Source organism: Phascolarctos cinereus, unplaced genomic scaffold (genome assembly GCF_003287225.1).
Source record: "Phascolarctos cinereus isolate Bilbo 61053 unplaced genomic scaffold, phaCin_HiC Scaffold_9;HRSCAF=440, whole genome shotgun sequence".
Lineage (NCBI taxonomy): Eukaryota > Metazoa > Chordata > Mammalia > Diprotodontia > Phascolarctidae > Phascolarctos > Phascolarctos cinereus.
In genome coordinates this window covers 34,838,944-34,855,759 of record NW_027556402.1, presented here as the reverse complement: position 1 = coordinate 34,855,759, position 16,816 = coordinate 34,838,944, and the positions used below count along the sequence as shown (strand labels likewise).

Genomic DNA, 16,816 nt, shown 5'->3' with positions numbered 1-16,816 from the left:
ATTTTCAGAGGATAGTGAATCTGTTTTTAGGGAATTTGCTGTGGAAAGGTTTTAATTATAAACTCACCCTCCTTATATCTTGGTTAGATTTTTACCCAAAGCATTTATGTATTCTTAGGAATGCTTACACAGTTTGTAAATCCATCAAAATATATTTAAAATAAAAATATTTTAAAACCATCATTATTAGAAAACTTTGATTTGACCCACAGTATTTACATGAATTGTAACCATATTTATTGAATTTTTTTTTCATTCCTCTCACCTCCTGTTCTCTTTGTTCCTAAGCTAAGAGAATAGACACATCCTTTCGTATTAATCATATTCCTACAACTAAATCTATGAAAACTTAATACAGAGAGAAAAGCACAATTACTCCATATTTGTTATAATAGATTTTTCCTAATTTTCTTTAGCTCCTGATTTCTTATGAACCTTCCGTATTAGCCCATTATGCAGCTGCCTTAAAGAGTTTCTTGGAAACTTAAAGAATTTCATGGAAATTTTAGTTCTGCTTACTTTATCAGGATAAACCCAGAGTGAAACTTTACCTATTAATGATAACGTGCATTGATGCAGTGTCCCAAAAGTCTTAGTGCAATTTTAAGCTTTAGCTCTCTATACTTGAAGACTTAAAATGTGATTTGCACACATTATCTCATAGGATCTGTACAAAAGCTCAGTGTGGTAGGTACTACAGGTGTTAGGTGAAGAATTTGTAATTTAGAGAGTTTGAGTTACTTGCCCATGGCCACACAACTCCTAAGTATCAGAGGTGGGGTTCACACCCTAACCTCTCCTCTTCTAAGTCCAACACTCCCTAGTTCTATTTTTCCCTGTTTGAGCACCTATCTCTAGTTTCTTCTCACATGGCATTTCAGCCCCAAAGAAGGCATACTTTTAGAAATCTGTAGTTACCCACAGAGAAAATGAGGTCACAGATATCTCTGTGGCATAAAATGTAAATAAAAAGTAGAATATTAGCTTCATGTGTTTGAAGCATTACTATTGAGAGCTAGCCACCAGAGTTCATCTTCTTGTTTACTGTAGTCTGAAACAATCTATTACCACTGATTATCTCAATATTTTAACTTGAAATTTTTATGTTATAGCTCCTACCTTTATTCCCTCCCCCCACCCCAATGGCTGTTTTTGGAATTTTGTGGCATCTATTTCTGCCCAAACATCCTCTTCACTCCCCTCTACCCTCCATCCCCCATTTATATACTCTCAGCTTCATTTAAAAGTATAGAATTTTGTTATTATAATTTCCTTCTTCTTTAGCAGTGTTTGTATAGTGTCCTCTTGTTACAGAATATCATTGACTAAGTGGGAGCTTCATGCCCGTTTTGTGAACTGAACTCATTCTCATTTTTATTTCACATAATTACTTTTCAAGGTAATATATTAAAACATATTCTCACCAGGGGAAAATACACTTTTCTAGTTAATGTGCAGAGAGTATTGAGCACATTGTCATCTAAATTCATTACACTCACGTCTGTGATCAGGAAATGAGGCTACAAAAAGGGATCCTTACATTTTGTTCTGTATAATTATTCTCACATTTTCTGTCTATTGAAAGACTTATTTGAGAAGGACTTTATGAGTTATGTGTGTTTTTTCTTCTGTGCTTAATAGACGTATATAAAATAGAAGATATACATACTCACTTGATCATCTATTGTCACATGTTGCTGTGATTTTGTCTCATTTCCTCCTAGGAATGTCATGAAATTAGGGCAATAAATGTCAAATTAATAAGATTAGCATTCTTGATTAAACTGGAATCCATTACTGCCACATTTATCACATCTGTGCTAAGCATTTTAGTGGTCATTTGTATTGTAGCTCTAAATGTAGACGCAGACTATAGTACTTGAGTTAAATTATTTTAATCTTTATAAACGTTTGCACTCAATTTATCACAATATTCAGAAAACAATCTTATGTAAATTTTATTGATGGCAAATTAATGAAACCTAGTGCATGTTGTATATACAAGGTGTCCCAAAGGTTTTGGTGCACTTTTAAGCTTAAATTTATACTATTTTCTTTTTTTTTTTTTATTTTAAGCGAACTTAAGAAGGCAGAAATAATAGCACTTTAGAAAAAAAAAAAGAACCAGTATTACAAAGCAGGGACACGCTATGGCAAAAAAAAAAAGACATGCAACTTATGTATGTAAGTCCTGTGATACTATATGCTCTATTTCCTTTCTTTTTTTCCTTTGAAATTGAATTTTGCTGTGATTGCTAGAAATATCTGCAGAATGATAACTGATTTGAGTTATAAGGAAAAGTTATAAAAGTCTGTAGAATAATGTTTGCTCATATTTAAATTTACCTGAGATAACTTCAGATTATTTCTAGTGGCAGAATATTTATAGCAGTGAAGATTTTTAATAGGAACTACTTCTATTCCCCATTGAATGGTTTTTAGAAAGAAAACTCTCATAATAAATACACATAATTCAGCAAAAAAAAAATTCCTGTATTGGCCATGTCCAGAAATGTATGCCTCCTTCTCTGCTTTAAATGTATCTCTGATAAGAGCTGATTGGAGCCATTTTTTCCTAAGACTTCTGGACTGGAGGTTTATCATCACATTGATCAGAGTTCTAAAGTCTTTCAAGAGTGATTTTCTCCATAATGTCTTTGTCATTGCTTAAATTGTTCACCTTGCTTTGCTCAAAACACTCTGCATCACTTCATAGAGGTCTTCCTGCTTTCCTCTGAAACTGTCCATTTGTCATTTCTTGTGGCATAGTAATATTCCATTATATTCATATACCATAATTTGTTAGCCATTCCAATAAGCGTACACCCCTTTAATTTTAATTTTAAGTTTTTGGGTACCACAAAAAGAGCTGCTATGAATATTTTTGCCCTGTGGGTCTTATTCCTCGTTTTTTGATCTGTTTGGGAGTATAAGCCTAATAGTGGTATAGCTGAAGTCAAAAAGTAACTTTGGGAGCATAGTTCCAGATTTGGTGTTTTAGTCTTTAAAGGCATATAGAAAAGCTTCAATTTTAGGGACTGGATGTGTAACTGAAAAATAATTTTTCCTAAGTGAAATTTTGAAAAAAATCATGTATTTGTGTATTCTCCTCCCCAACCCCCACCCCAGACTTATCTATGTTTTCTTAATCATTTGATCTGGTTTCCCATCTGCTCTTCATGTGGGCACATTTCCACTGTGGTATCCTAGGCTCACCATAAAGGAAGGATGGAAACAGAAGACACTGAGCAAGTCAGGGCTTGGGGATAGTCATTTATTTAAGAAATATACTTATCTGGTAAATTTTATGTAACAAACTAACATCTCTGCCAGTATATTTCAGTCAGCATGACGTATTTCAAGGGGGAAAATTATCAACTGCACAAAGAATTATACTCTCAAGAAAACCTGTAGGCATATGAGACTTTAGTGTTAATGACGTTGGCAGTGCCCAAACAAATCCTCTTACTAAGGAGAAGATATCTGTCTTACATAATTCTAACATTAGGGCACCGACTGATCTTATTGCTATATGTGGGATATAATGAATACTTGTTACTGATAAGCTTTTGCAGTTCCACCCCCCTCTCTTGCATATACAGTAAAGATGAAGAAAGGAATTACTGCTTAGGAGCATCTTTTATTTATTTATTTTTTAAATTTTAAAATTTTAAAATTTTTTTACTTTACTAATTTATTTTGATTTATCAACAATCACTTCCACATGCTTTTGAGTTTAAAATTTTTCTCCCCCTTCCTCCCCACCACCTTCCCCAAGATGGCGCACAATCTGATATAGGTTATACATTTACATTCCTATTAAACATATTTTCACATTAGTGATGTTGTAAGTAAAAATTAAAACCTATAGGAGGAATCATCAGAGGAAACAAACTCAACAGAGGAAAAAAAAAAAGATAGCAATTCAGCTTCCCTAGTTCTTTCTTTGGATGTGGACGGCATTTTCCATCCCGAAGCCTCTGGAGATGTCTTAGATCCTTGTATGGCTGAGAAGGGTTAAGTCTATCAATATTAGTCACCGTGCAACGTGGCTGTTATTGTGTACAACGTTCGCTTGGTTCTGCTCACTTCACTCAGCATCAGAGCATACAAGTCTTTCCAGGTTTTTCTAAAGTCAGCTGCTCATCATTTCTTATAGCACAATAGTATTCCATTACATTCATATACCACAACTTGTTCAACCATTCCCCAATTGATGGGCATCCTCTCAACTTCCAATTCTTTGCCACCAAAAAAGAGCTACTATGAAGATTTTTGTACATGTGGGTCCTTTTCCCATTTGTATGATCTCTTTGGGATATAGCCCTAGAAGGAGCATCTTTTATTTAAATATTTTTCTTCCAGAGAGTTTCCAAGGCTGTTTAGCATTGTGGAATTTTATGTGGAAGAGTCTGAACAGATTTCTTAAGTAGACATTATTTGCTGAATGGACTTTCTGCTGAAAAGTTTTTGCTTATTCTCTGAGCAAATGAGAAGGGAACGTATACTTAAAATACTTCAGGATGTTTTTAAAGTTTTGTAGTTTGAAAGAAAGGAAATCTCAGAATCAGATGAAGCCATTTGGCTTATTGATTATCACTCCTGTTCACAGATGATGGGAAGGAATCTGGGATTCCGTTCTGATTCATTTAAAGTCTTCCTTATGATGTTTCTTGCAGTGATTGGATGATTTGTTTATGAGTAGGGTTCATTTCAAACAGGTTACATCTACAGCCTTCATCCCTAAATGACTCTATCTAATAGACAGTTGGTTAAGGAAAAGGAAAATTTAATTCTCAGTAATCAGGAACTGGATTTCCCAAGTATATTGAGAAAAGTAAGAAAAATCACACCCCCAGTTAAGTCTCTCCAGTGTTCACATTTGGAGTGCTGATTCAAGAAAATGGAGGAGACACTAAATGAAAATGATTATGTGGTATTAAAATTCCCTATTCTTTTATCCCTTCTTCAGGGAAAGAGGAAATCAAATTAATAAATGTTACAAAGTAAACAAACAGACCTCTTCAGAGAAGATAAGTTCCCTTTTACTATGTTAGATATTACTATAATTAGTAATTGAAATTATATACATATATAATATCAAACATTTTATAGAGCTCACATAGAATAGTTACCCCCACTTAAAATGAAGTTGCATTTCTACTCAAGGGACGAGTTAATTCATTTTTAGCAATTTTAAGGTTAAATAACTTCAGTTCAATATTTGGGGCAGGAAAATGGTAAGACTTCCATATGCTGGTAATTGTTCCCCAAGATAGCTATTGATTTTATGTGTTAATGGAAAGGGTTCATGGAATTGTTTATAAACCAGGGAATCACCACTAGACTGCACTCCTAGAATAGCGAAGTCTGAAGAAGTCTACATATGCATCAGTATTTCTGAGATAAAATATTTACCTTGTAAACAATAGCCTAAATAGCTAAGCCACTTTAACATGAAAAGTGGCGAGGCGATTATGCATTAGTGAAATACATTCCAAAGTTATGTAAGTTACTTAAGAACCAAGATACTTTGCTTATATTTTTGTGCAGCAGTTGCATTCAGCAGGGAAGAATTTATGTCAGAAGTCTTAAAGAAATATTTCTTTTAGGGATATGAATTAGATAAAGTATTTTGTTCATCAGACTGTTAAAAGTTTCTACAAAGTTATATATTTACCAGTGATTCTCACAGTATTGATTAATTTTTAACACATTTTTGTTTTGATATAACAATTGCCTCCCAATTAACCTGATGCTCCATTGTATTTTCCCTTTAATAAATTAGCAAAAATGTTTAATCTAACAGTTGGAACATTTTATTTACTGTAAATCGTGTTTAAACAAGAGTCATCTAGAACCATTGTTGGCTATCTCATTTGACTTGAATTCTGTTGTCTTTTAGTGTTATCTTCATTTATGTTACTGTAGTCATTGTGGGTGTGTATTATTCTTCTGGTTACTTCTTTTTTCTTCTTCATCAATTTCTATGAGCCTTCCTTTGTCAAGTCAACGAGCCTTAGTCAGTTCCCAAGTATTTTATTGTATTGTGTAGTTGTTTTAAAATGAATTTTTATTTTTTTCCTCCTAGTTCTTGTTGGTAAGATAGAAATCTGATAATTTTTGTGGATTTATTTTGTGTGCTCCAACTTAATGAGGCTATTAATCATCTTAATTAGTTTCTTCATTGATTCTCTGGGGTTTTCTAAGTAAATCATCATATTATCTGCGTAGGATACTTTTGCCTCATCTTTACCAGTGTTTATTCTCTTAATTTCTTTCTTCTGTCTTAATTGCTTTAACTAGCATGCCATATCCATTTTTGGTAAATTTTATGGAAAGGCAGTGATTATTATATTTTGTAAAAAGCAACATCTGTATCTAGTGACATAATCATATTTTGGGTTTTTTTGTTTTTTTAGTTTTTTTTTTGGTTAGGCAATGGGGTTAAGCGACTTGCCCAGGGTCACACAGCTAGTAAGTGTTATGTGTCTGAGACCGGATTTGAACTCAGGTCCTCCTGAATCCAGGGCCGGTGCTCTATCCACTGAGCCACCTAGCTGCCCGGGGGGGGGGGGGTTTTATGTGATTAGCAATGTTAGTTGCTTTCCTAATGTTGAACCATCCTCGCATCTCTGATATAAATCCAAGTTGGCCATAATGATTTGGGAGCTGTATTGTTTTTTCTTTGCTAAAATTGTATTTGAATTTTTGCATCAGTATTCATTAGTGATATTAGTCACTAGTCTTCTTTTTCAGGTTGATTCCATTGGTTTGTTTGCTATGGCTGTATGTATGTATTGATAAAAGGAGTTTGGGAAGTTAGAAATGTTGCTCATAGGAGTTAACTTCTCTTTAAATATTACACAAGTCAATTTACATTTCTGAGATTAGATTGCTTAGGATCCTGGTTTCATGTTTTGTTAATTTAGGCGTTATTTATTTTTGTAGTTGTGCATTTTCTTTACATTCTGAGTTTTGCTAGGCGTGGTAGTGCATACCTCTGTTCCCAGCTACCAAGGAGACTAAGACCAGTAGATCTCTTTAGCTTGGGAGTTCTAAGGGGCAGTGGGCCATGATAATCAGGTGTCCACCCTAAATTCAGCACTTCATATGGTAAGTACTCCAGGAGTGTGGAATCACCAGATTGCCTGAAATGGGATTAGCTAGCTCAGATCAGCAATGGAATAGGTAAAAACTCTGGTGCCAGTCAGTACTGACATGTAGCCCATGAGTAGCCCCTCCATTTCCAACCTGCTCAAGATCAGAAGACTTAATCTGTATGAAGAAAAAGAAAAGAAGGAAAGTACTCTCAGTTTTGTTGACAAGTAATTGGACACAATAATTTATAATTCTTTTATTTATTTATCTATATTTATTCTGATTTAATCTTTTTTTTTATTTAGACAATCTAGTTTTCCTTTCACTCTTTTTTAAACTAGATTGGCTAATTGTTTATCAATTTTGTCTTTTTAAAAATAGTTCTTTACCGATTCAGTAATCTTTTTGTTTTTTCATTTTCCTTATTTCCCATTTAATTTTAAATACTTCTTTTGTGCTTTTTAAGGCTTATGGATTTGTTGATTTTTAAAATTTTAAACATTATGTTATTAATTTGTTGATAATCTTTTTTCTATTTTATTAGTATGTGTTTTCACAGATACAAATTTTCCGTTATTACTAGCTGCATCTCATAAATTTTGTTATGCTGTCTTGCTATTATAATTTTTAATGCAATCATTTATTGTATTATAGATTTGTTCTTTGACCCACTCATTATTTAGGATGCTATTAGTATTTTTTTAGGTGTGTATCTTTAGTTCATTTTTCCTTTATTGATCACAGCTCTTACTGTTTTATAGCATGTAAGAGAGATACTTGATATTTTTTCCTTTCTGTATTTACTAATGGATTTTTATGCATATAGTTTTAGTGCCACAAAATAAACATATTCTTTAATATTACCTTTCTCTACTTTTATTTGAGAGAGAACTCTGCAATTGTCACACCTGTCTTCACTCATATTGTAATATCTTTGTCACTTTTCTGATCTGCTCCCTTTCCCAACCAGCCATCTGGATGCCTCAGCTGTAGTTACTGGGGCTGCCTGCAAAGTTTGCATTTGGAGCTCTGGAGTGTTTACATATGCCAACTTAATGGGAGGAGGGGATTATAGAATGGTGTTACACAGTTAATTTCTCTTGCTCTCCATAAGTGATAAATCTACTCTCTTTTTCATGAAATCTGCTGTTTTAGATAGATTTTTCCATTATTATCTACTCTCTAGTCTTTTAACAGTCTTTTTTAGGAACGCTAAGTAACAGAAAGGGTGGTGGGTGGGCAGCAGTGAGCTCGTCTCAGATCCTCCACTTAAAAGGCTCCCAGGGAAGCTGTCTCATCATCTCCCGTGTGGCCACATTCTCCTAGACTTCATCATGTCCCCCACTGATTACCTTTCTTCCCTTTAGTGTTTCTTTGTTTCTTCCTTTTCTCTTTCTTTCGTTCTTTCTTTCTGTGTTGTCTTTCCCCCTGAGATTGTGAATTCTTCAAGGGCAGGGACTATCTTTTGTCTTTCTTTAAATGCCTAGTGCTTGATACAGGGCCTGGTAGTAGTAGGTGCTTAATAGACGTTTATTGACTGATCTAATGACAGTCTGGCAGACTGGAAGAATAATAGTGTCATAGACAATAATAAAGAACTTAAGAAGAAGGGAGGGTTTAGAAATATAATGAGTTCGTTTTTGTCCATGTTGAGTTAAAGACCTCACTGATTTGGTTGATAGGTCAACCATGGAATTGATAAGATTATCAGACAACAGCCTCAGTCTTATCAAAGTAGTAAGTTTATCTGCAGAGTGAAGAAAATGAAGTTGGCATGAGAGGGTGTTTGATTTTAAGAAGTGTCCAGAAATGCAGATTAGCTATGGTAGAAGATTCAGTATTAAATCCAGTGATGATAAGGAGGATTGTTAAGTAGTGGTAAGGGCTCAGCTGAGTTGAGTTAGCTTGAATTTGTAGGATACCCATTTGTTAATTCAATAATTATTTATTAAAGCCTACTATAAACTTAGCCTATAATAGGAGGTGCTGAAAGTAATGCAAAAGAAATCGTAAGCATTATTCCTAACCCTGAAGGAGCTTATGGTGTAGTTTCACTCTTCCGAAGTGTCCAACTCCAAATTGAATATTTAATAGATGATACTGTGGATGAATGATAATAGAATTGAATGATGCATGCTTTGAAAATTGGGCATATTACTTATGTCAGTCCATTAAATAACGATTTTGAGGGTATGTTTTCTGGATGAGGACTGAACCATCATATTAGACAAACTGCTCTGCCAACCAAAAAATAATAATTAAAAACAACAGCAGCATGTTTACACAGAATGAAAAGTATTTACCTCCCCATGCTATGAGAAGGGTCACAAGAACGTGCGCTACCATCCACCAAATTAAGTAAGTTATCACTGTCATCAAGCGAGATGTTTGTAAAGTGCTTATGTAAATGCTCATTCCATCCATCTATCCCAGTGTTATTGGATAACAGATTTTTTTCAAACTTTAACACATCTTTATATATTTTGTTAAATATTTCTCAATTACATGTAAAAAACCTTAACATTCATTTTTTAAAAAATTGAGTTCCCAATTCTCTCCTTCCTGGCAACCTCTCCCTCATTCCTTGAGAGGGCAAACAATATGATATCAGTTATACTTGTGAGGTCATACGAAACACATTTCCATATTAGCCATGTTGGCAAAAGAAACACACGCACACACACCAAGATAAATAAAGAAAAAAATTTAAAAGTATGCTTCAATCTGCAGTCAGATTTCATGAGTTCTCTCTCTGGAGGTGGGTAGCATTTGTCTGGATCATTAGATTTAGGGCTAGAAAAGACCTCCCCTATTTTACAGATAGAAAACTGAGACTCAGAGGTTAAGTGACTTGCCCAGGGCCACTAGTAATAAGTAGTAGTGTTGGTATCCAGTTCTCCTCCAACTTCACCAAAGAGGCCAGTGCTCTCTGTCCTGGGCCATAGGGTATTTGCCACATTGCATCAGTTTTAAATGAAGTAGATGTTTGCTTATTTTGGTGTGATTGTAGGGTTTAATAAGCTACCATTTTACCCAAAATAGCTTCAGCAGCCTGTCACGGTGCCTGGCATTTCTAATATCAGATTTACCCCTTTAGTTTAAAGGCCTTATTTATCTCTATAAGTGCTTGGTTGAAATGCCCATGTTTTACTTGGAAGTAACATATTCATTGTTACCAGCAATACTGGTTTTCACCTAACTGAACTCTTAGTGAATGGGACAGGTAAATGTTGAAGTCAGGTGAAGGTGGAATGCCCTTCCTAGAGATAGTGGCTGACTGATCTTGGATGGGGTAACAGTGAGGAGCCTGGCCATTTGGGGATCAAAGATAAGGATGCTCAAAAGGAAGTGGGAAGACACCAGAGACAAACTTCAGAATTATGCTTAGGGCCATGATCCTGTGATAGAATTACCAACTGCTTCCCACCCTAGATCCCGAGAAATACAGCCTTTTAAATAGACACCTTTTCTAATGCCTAGTGTCCTCCTGTATAATCTACTCTTGAGTGACAGGAAGCGTGTTATGGTGGGTGCTTGAATATAGTCTGCTTTTTCTCATTTCTATTTCCCTTTTTCCTTACACAAAATTTATTATTTAACCTTAATATGAGCGATGATATCGTAAATCCAGACTAAAAGGCATTTAGAGATGAAGAAGTTGGACATATTAAACATGAAGCTTTTATTCTCTTTAGAAACTCCTTTTATGTGATGTGACCCTATATTTGTTTTTAATATCATGCCATAATTTACCATTTTTGTTTTACATGTTTTCTTGCTTACAGTCAAGTTGAACTACTCAGGATTTTCACAGCTTCTGGCCAACTAAAGTGGCGTACCCTTTTGGAGTATGCTGGTTTATTTCTCTTGACTGTTAAATATAACCTAACTGTGCTCACAGTTCTGATCGGAAGTGGGAATGAGTACTACTTAAAGGCAAATAATCTGTGCACCTCCCACTGAGTGTGATAAATGCATAGACTCCATGGAAGAATAAGCAGTCATCATTAGCATTTGTACTGCAGTTCACATTAAATGCTAAATCATAGCAGTTGTTTAGCAAAATGAGTTTTCCTTTAAGGAAGGCATATTTTCTATCAGGAAACATCTTTAATGTTTAAGGACATATTTTGGATAAAAATTAAATTGGGCCTTGAGCACTTGTCACTTTATAGTTGTTTTTAAATTTAACATAAGGAACCATATTTTTAAAGACAATTTACCTTATTTGTCATCCAAGTGATGTTCCTTAATTTTTAGATGTTACTTGTAGAAATAGTTGAATTTAATAATTTATTTCCCAATTGAAACATGATCAGTCAGAAATATCTTGTGTTTTTGCTAATAGCCAAAAAACATTGATTAGACAAAGCATATGCTTCAGCACTATGGTAGATGCTGAAGATACAAAGAAAGTCCAAAAAATAAAAATTAAAAGACCCTGCACTAAAAGAGCTCATATTCTAATGGGAGAGACAATATGTAAGTAATTAGATACGTACAAGATATATGTACAGAGTAGCTAGGAGGTGATGTGAGTACAGGGCATGGCCTTCTGCAGAAATTAAGATATGAGCTGAAGGAAACGGGGAAACTCAGAAGCAAAAGTGAAGAGACAGCGGCATTTCAGATGCAGGGACAGCCAGTGATCAGACACTGAAATGGTGTGTCATGTTCAAGGGACAGCAGTATGCCAGTGTAGCTAAACTGGAAAGTACAGAGGAGGGTATTGGTAGGTAGGGGCTGGGTTATGAAAAGTTTTCAGTGCCAAACAGAGGAGTTTATGTTTGATATTAGGTTAAATGAAAAGCCACTGGAGTTTATTGAGTAGAGGTCTGGCATGGTCAGACCTGCACTTTAGGAAAATTACTTTGGAAGCTCTTGTGAAGGATTGATTGGAGGCAGGGGCCCAACCAGAAGCTGTTGTAGTGGTACAGGTTTCAGGTGAGGAGAGTGTGCAAGGGAAAAGATGGGACTGTTTATAAGAGATATTGCAGTAGTAGAGACAAAACTTGGCAGCAGATTGGACAGGTAGAGTGAGCGCCAGAGAGAAGTCAAGGATGACAGTAAGATTGGTGGTGCCCTAGACAGTAATAGGGAAGTTTGAAAAAGGGGAGCGCTTGGGAGGAAGGACAATATGTTGTGTTTTAAATATTGAGTTTGAGATACCTAGGCAACATCCAGTTTGAAATATTCAAGAAGCAGTGGGAGATTCAAGTCGAGAGCCCAGAAAACTTCATAGGCTGTGCATCTGTACATAGAAATGATAATTAAATGCACAGAGCTTCTAAGACCACAAAGTGAGGTAAGAAAGACAAGAGGAAAAGAGGGCAAACATTAGACGTGGAAGTAGACGTGACAAAGTAATCATCAAAAGAAACTTAAAAGGAGCAAACATGTGGAAAACAAGGGGAGAGCAATTTCACAAAAACTCAGAGGGGAGGGAGACCATCCAGAAGGACAGAGTGATCTACAGCTGTGGGGAGGTTAAAAAAGGATGAGGATCGAGAAAGGACGTTGGATTTGGCAATTAAAATAACCAGTAATTTGAAAGAGAACGATTTCCCTTGAATGGTAAGATTGGGGGCCAGACTGCAAACTTAGAGCAAGAGGACAGGAAGTGAAGCATCTGATGTAGGTGACAGTCTAAGGAAGGCAAGGGGACAATCGTAGCTGGAATGGTAGCATCAAAAGAGTCTTCTATTTAGGATTATGAAAGGCAGAGAAAGGAGAAATTGTAGTGATTTACATAGCAGATGTAACTTTTGGTTGTTTATGAATGATTTTTTATCATGGAAAGCAATTTATAGAATTGAAATGATCAGTATAGCAGTTTCGACTGAAGAAAAATCTGTTGACCAAATGAATTTAAAACTTTAACACCAGCAGTGCATTAAAAGGTATGTCCATCAAAAGCTGAGCCCTTTCCTAATTAAAACAACAACAACAAAACCCCTGTGAATCTTGTATTTTGAAGCATGTCGTTCAGTTGATTTTCAGTCACGTTGGACTCTTCTTGATCCCAGTGGGGGGTTTTCTTTGCAAAGACACTGGAGTGGTTTTCCATTTCATTCTCCAGCTTGTTTTACAGATGAGGAAACTGAGGCAAACGCTGACTTGCCCAGAGTCACACAACTAGTAAGTGTCTGAAGCCTGGTTTGAATTTGGGAAGATGAGTCTTCCTGACTCCAGCCAGACCTGGTGCTCTGTGCACTATGGCGCCACCTAGCTGCTACCATTTTGAAATATAAGGGATGTTGTCTCTTCTAGCCTTCCTCTGCCCATTGTGTATTGCAAATGCAAGTGTCCTGTCTGGTGGCACTATGCTAGTTAAAATCTGTAAAGAAGTCAGTGTGAGTTACCTAGACTAATGAAAAACTCACTCATCATTCTTTTCCTCAATTCTGTAAAACAGGCTGCCGCCTTCCCCTTTCTATTCCATCCTCCACACACTTAACACTGTAATTTTTCTGTAACAGGTCTACCCATGTTACTCCATACTCAGAATCCTTCAGTGGCCACCCATTTCCCATGACAATATCCTCAAAGTGGGAGCCATCTCCAGCACTAAGAGGTGTGAGATCAGCCAATCAATGTGTGGAAAGATGGTTATATCCCACCCTCACCCAAAGTAGCTGCTTGTGGGGCTGTCCTTATCCCACAACATGCCCCAACTCTACCCCTTCCTTTTATTGTGTAAGGTCCCATTTCCTCCTTCCTGTGCTAGGCATCAGCCTGGCTATCCACATCAGCAGCTGGGCAGTTGCCACTGGAAAAATTCCTTCCTTCTCCAACATATCCACATTCCCATTGATAAATAGCCCTACTTGAATAATAGGCCTCAGAACTGGGATTTTTAAGCTTCTTTTTCTTATTCAAATGTTTAATAATAATGGCAGTTTTTTCTTTGTGACTCATTTTTGTAATTTCACCAATGCAATATTTATAGCTTTTGCTTATTTTTGGTTTCCCATTGATTTTACCTGCACCTGGAGCATGAAGAAATTTGATTTTGTTCATCATAGGGAAAATGTTGACATGTTTTAATTTTTCATTTGAATGCCTGAAGGGAGGCATCCAGGGTGCATTATGGCAGGACCTGGGACAATTTTATGGCTAAAACAGGAGTGAGAAGCAGGAGCACAAGAGTTTAGTTTTTATTGTTGTTAGAGCTAGAAGAATTCACAAGGTGAATTTTTGTGAAGTGGTAGATAATTGTCTGGCTTCTTAGCTTAGACTGAAATGCTGAAAACTAGGCCAGGCAAAAACATAGTGAATTTAAAGGGCAGTAAATTTCAGACAAACAAGAAAGAAGGCTTTTTCATTTAAGTCTAGATAAAGAGAGGAACCATCTGCTTAGGGAAAAAAATGATCCTTTTGATTTAGGACACAATGCCCTTTAGTCAATTGTCATCTTCACAGTGTTTACTTTGTATTTAAATGTCTATGCGCACCACACAAATCAAAATAAAACAGGCATTGTCTCTACCCTACAGTAGCTAACATTCTTTTTTTTATATTTAAGAAATCATTTATATCAACCTTCTGTTGATAACCTTCTGTTAGACATACAGAAAAATAGTCATTAATGATTAGTCTTACATGTCAAAAATTGCTGAGAAACCTAGAAAACAATTTTGTAGAAAATAGCTTTCAGTCATCAACCAGCACCATGTGCATATACTCCTATAAGTTCTAAATGGATAAGCAATTTAAATATAAAAGGTTATATCATTTTAAAAGATTAAAGAAGAATAGAAGAAAAGAAGTTAGGAGGAATATTCAAAATCATGCAGAGGATAAAGGATAATAGAGGATTCTCTTTCTAGGGATAGTTTCTAGTTTTGTGATTTCATGGTTGTAGGGAACTCCTGGTGAGGAAAGATACAAAGAGTTTTTGAAAGAGTATATGCAAACAAGCCAAGATGGTGGAGTAAAAAGGTAGTTGCTCTCACCCTCCCCTATCAACCTCTGAAAACCCAGAAAATATCACCCCAGAAAAAAAAAACCCTGGAACAGCTGAACTAGAAGAAAGACAGGGAGAGCAGTGCAACAGCCCAGCAAACGGGTCTCCCAGTGCCTCAGCAAAAATAAGGGAAGCAGCATTACAAAGGACCCCAGGCAGATAAGCACCCTGCAGCATTCGTCTGAAAGGAGCTGAAGAAAGCAACCTAGAGTCTTCCTAAAGTCCCAGCCTTGCTGATTCCAACCTAACACCAGGGAAGCTGTCAGAATCCTACAGCCCCCAACTGCCAACCAGGAAGAGATCCTGAAGCCCAGGTGGTAGAGCAGGCAAACACCAACACCTGGACCTCCGAGTGCCTCAGTGAGGGCAGGAGAACCGGTGGAAACCAGCTCAGAAAACCACCAGATGCCTTGGCACCCTACCGCAAAGGAATCTCCCACAGCATTAGAAAAAATGAGGGAGGCAGCATTGCAAGGGCCCCAGGCAGATAAACACCCTGCAGCACCCATCTAAAAGGAGCTGAAGAAAGCTAAAGGAAAGGAAAAGCAGGCAACTTAGAATTGCCTGAAAGTTCCAGCCTTGCTGATTCCAGCCCAACATGAGGTAAGCTGCCAAAACCCTATAGCCTCCAATTGCCAACATAAGAGGCCCCAGCACACAAAGCCAGTGACCAAGACCTAGGCTCCCAACACAAGAAGCTTGGGTCAGTGCCCTCTGTTCCCCAGCAGGAGATCTTAATCTCTTTAAAGGCCAAGGAATAAAGAAGCCATGAGTAAAAAGAAATGTACCATAGATTCATATTATAAGAAGAGTGAAGATCAAGACAGAAATTCTGAAGAGGACAACATTGTCAACAAACCCACATCTGCAACATCAAAAGGGAATATGAACTGGTCTGAAGCCCAAAAAGCCTCAAGAAGCATTTTAAAAGTCTAATGAGAGAGGTGGAAGAGTCCTTAAAAAATACAATCGGCCAATTGGACAAAAAGTACACTGAAGAAAACCAATCCCTTAAAAATACAATTGGCCAATTGAAGAAGGAAGTACAAAAACTAACAGAAGAAAGCAATCTGTTAAAAACTAGAATTGGACATATCTGCAACAACAAAAGGGAATATGAACTGGTCTGAAGCCCAAAAAGCTTTCTTAGAAGAGCTCAAGAAGGATTTTAAAAGTCTAATGAGAGAGGTAGAAGAGTCCTTAAAAAATACAGTTGGCCAATTGCAAGAAAAGTACACTGGAGCAGCTAAGTGGCGCAGTGGATAGAGCACTGGCCCTGGATTCAGGAGGACCCGAGTTCAAATCTGGCCTCAGACACATAACACTTACTAGCTGTGTGACCCTGGGCAAGTCACTTAACCCCATTGCCTAGCAAAAAAAAAAAAAGTACACTGAAGAAAACAGGTCCCTAAAAACACAATTGACAAACTAGAAAAAAAGTACACTGAAGAAAACCAATCCCTTAAAAATACAATTGGCCAATTGAAGAAGGAAGTACAAAAACTAACAGAAGAAAGCAATCTGTTAAAAACTAGAATTGGACAAATGGAAACTAATGACTCTATGAGAGAGCAAGAATCAGTAAAACAGAAACAAAAAAATGAAAAAATAGATGAAAACATAAAATACCTCATCGGTAAAACAGCCGACCTGGAAAATCAATCCAGGAGGGATAATTTAAAAATCACTGGACTACCTGAAAATCATGATGAAAAAAAGAGCCTGGACAGAATCTTTCAGGAAATCATG

General features: G+C 36.4%; 1 protein-coding gene across 10 annotated transcripts in view; it reads left to right on the top strand.

The window, feature by feature from the left end:
* The window catches only part of RAP1GDS1 (Rap1 GTPase-GDP dissociation stimulator 1), a 219,318-nt gene that overhangs the window by 116,102 nt on the left and 86,400 nt on the right, over positions 1-16,816 (top strand). The gene's annotated exons all lie outside the window — the stretch shown is intronic.